Source organism: Odontomachus brunneus, unplaced genomic scaffold (assembly GCF_010583005.1).
Source record: "Odontomachus brunneus isolate Ranch 3 - 2012 unplaced genomic scaffold, Obru_v1 Obru_scaffold_034, whole genome shotgun sequence".
NCBI lineage: Eukaryota > Metazoa > Arthropoda > Insecta > Hymenoptera > Formicidae > Odontomachus > Odontomachus brunneus.
In genome coordinates, this window is record NW_022639484.1 from 2,413,439 (window position 1) to 2,416,040 (window position 2,602).

Consider the following 2,602-nt stretch of genomic DNA (forward strand, 5'->3'; position numbering starts at 1 on the left):
CTCTCTCTCTCTCTCTCTCTCTCTCTCTCTCTCTCTCTCTCTCTCTCTCTCTCTCTCTCCTTCTTTTTCGGCGATCGAAATTTTACAAGTCGATATATCTAAGGAGCGATGCAAAACGAGAAAGAAAAAGGAGGAAAGAAGTGAATGATCGTTGTGAGAGGGAAGGAGAAAGAGGAAGGGGAAGAGAGAGAGAAAGATATGTTCCTGCGGGGAACGTACCGTATCGTCGGAACTGCGTCGTATAAGGGGGAAGTGTATCGATTCTCGAGGCCGCATTCCCGCCGCGCAAATCAACGTCGAGTCGACCGAACGGTCACTTTTTAATTCTTGTCGCGCGATTGATCGAATCAGCCGGTGCTACGGTATCAGGATAATTGAGACGCTTTTCGCTTCGTGCGTGACTTTCACAAATACATTTCTGCACATATATATGATAGCAACTAGTACAGTGCTTATATTCAGCAAAAGTAAGCACTTAATGATTATTATTTACGATTGGAGTATGATCCTTGATAGATCCAAAAGATAAATCAATCAGGAGCGATAATCGTTGAATACAGACAATGCTTTTTGTTAGGCGAGTAAAAAGTATATTAGTATAGTTAATGTTTTGTTAATGTATAGTTAATGTTTATTATTGATCCTATTGGAACTATTTTTATTTATTGTTACTATTGTGTTTTTCAATCTTATTAAAGTTGGAGGTATAATATAAAAATTATTATATATGACGTTGCTTGTAAGATCCGTTTCTTTTGAATACTCCTATACTTTTTTTTAATTTAACGAGATTTATGTCCTTTTGAAATGGAGTGTATGACGTGCAACAAGAAGGAATAAGGAGAATGGAGAAAAAACAAAATGCACTTAAAATAAACGCGGTGTTATTAGCAAACTATATAGGCTGCGTTCCGAAATTCACTGTCAGTGCTGAAATTCTATAGTATATGTGACATGAACTATAGAATTTCAGTACTGGCAGTGAATTTCGGAACGCAGCCATAATTTCACAATGGGAGCAAAACGGATGATGCATTGCATTCTAAGTGTAACGGGCGTTACGAACGGCTGACACTAATTGCGGATTCCGGTCATTGCTACCGACCAGTAGAAAGTAGCGGAAAGTTCGATACCGTCAGCCTCACAATGGTTACACTTGGGTATACCGAGAAAGAGAGGTGGTTGCGTCGAGGAAGAAGAAAGGGTTAAAGAGGGGGAGGAAAGTGTCCGCCCCGCGAGAACCGATCGAACGTCGCGAAATCGCACGACCTCGCCACGATAAATTAGCCCTAAACGGCATTCTGTCCGGCAGTCCCTCGTCGCGATTTATTTCATCCGCGGCTACATTCTGCGCCGCAGTTCGCTTCTCAACAGAGAGAATGCCGATTTTTATATCGGAATTTTTTTCATTCATGCTTCACCGCCGCCACGACATTCCGCGTTGGCTCTCTTGTTCTTAGCTACACTGTCTACACCTTTCGTCTTCTCCAATGTTCAAGTGCGAGTGCACTTTGACTTTACTTCAAATACGATAGCAGCATCTGTTTAACAAACAGATTTTGTCGAGACTTTGTCCTCTCTATTCATCTTTCCATTCTTCTTTTTATTCTCGTCGCACTTTATTTGTTCTTAATTCTTTATTTCTTATTGTTCTTCGTATGTCCCCCCCCTCTCTCTCTCCCTCTCTCTCTCCCCCTCTCTCTCCCTCTCTCTCCCTCTCTCTCTCTCTCTCTCTCGTATGCCTCTTATTAAACTTTTCTACTTCTGTTTATTTGATCTGTTTTTGTACGATATGTCCATGTTTACTTAAACTTTTCTCTTCATCTGTGCTTCGAAATCTCTGGTCCTAAATCTTTGGTCCATTTATTCGTCTATTCTTCACCTGTTTCATTTCGACCGGATGAGTTGCAAGTTGTGATGATTGTGTATACGTGTTACGCGACACGTTTATTTTATCATCAACGCTTGACAGTATCTTTTACTAGCGTGAAACTTACGATGGCAGCAGCAGCGAGTAAATATGATTCAGTATATTTTGATGACGAGAGATACGGAACGCACATGTGTACGTATCAACGTGGCGTTATTATCGTCTGCGAGAGGCTTTTTTCCGTAATTAAGATACGAATGTTGCCAATTCCGTCAGAGATTACCAAACTGCTTTCGTCCGTAATTGTGTTAGCATAATCATAATTATGTAGGAAACATGATCAGACTTCGGATCATGAATCGCGGTGGTGATTATCACCCTCCTCTTCTTTCCTTCTCCAGTTACGCAAGTAATTTTCGCTGCAATGAAATTTCCGTGTCACGTAGTTAATTCTCTTACATGGTGTCATTTGCCGAATTTCTCATGAAGCTTGAAATTGATTTTCCCTTGACATTTTCCTTACCACAATCTTAATTAGCTAAAATTAATTTAGTAGCGACAAAAATTAATTTAATAGCGAAAGTAATTATTTATTAGTTAAATTGTCAATGTACGATATTGAATATCGTAGCGAGTAATTCCATCGACCAATCACCAACTCCAAATTAACAAATAACTTCACGTTCTCTCTCTCTCTCTCTCTCTCTCTCTCTCTCTCTCTCTCTCTCTCTC

The 2,602-nt window shown here is 40.1% G+C and overlaps 1 protein-coding gene across 1 annotated transcript in view; it reads left to right on the plus strand.

Annotated features, from left to right (window-relative positions):
• The window catches only part of LOC116843678 (rab GDP dissociation inhibitor beta), a 51,051-nt gene that overhangs the window by 1,016 nt on the left and 47,433 nt on the right, over nucleotides 1-2,602 (plus strand). The gene's annotated exons all lie outside the window — the stretch shown is intronic.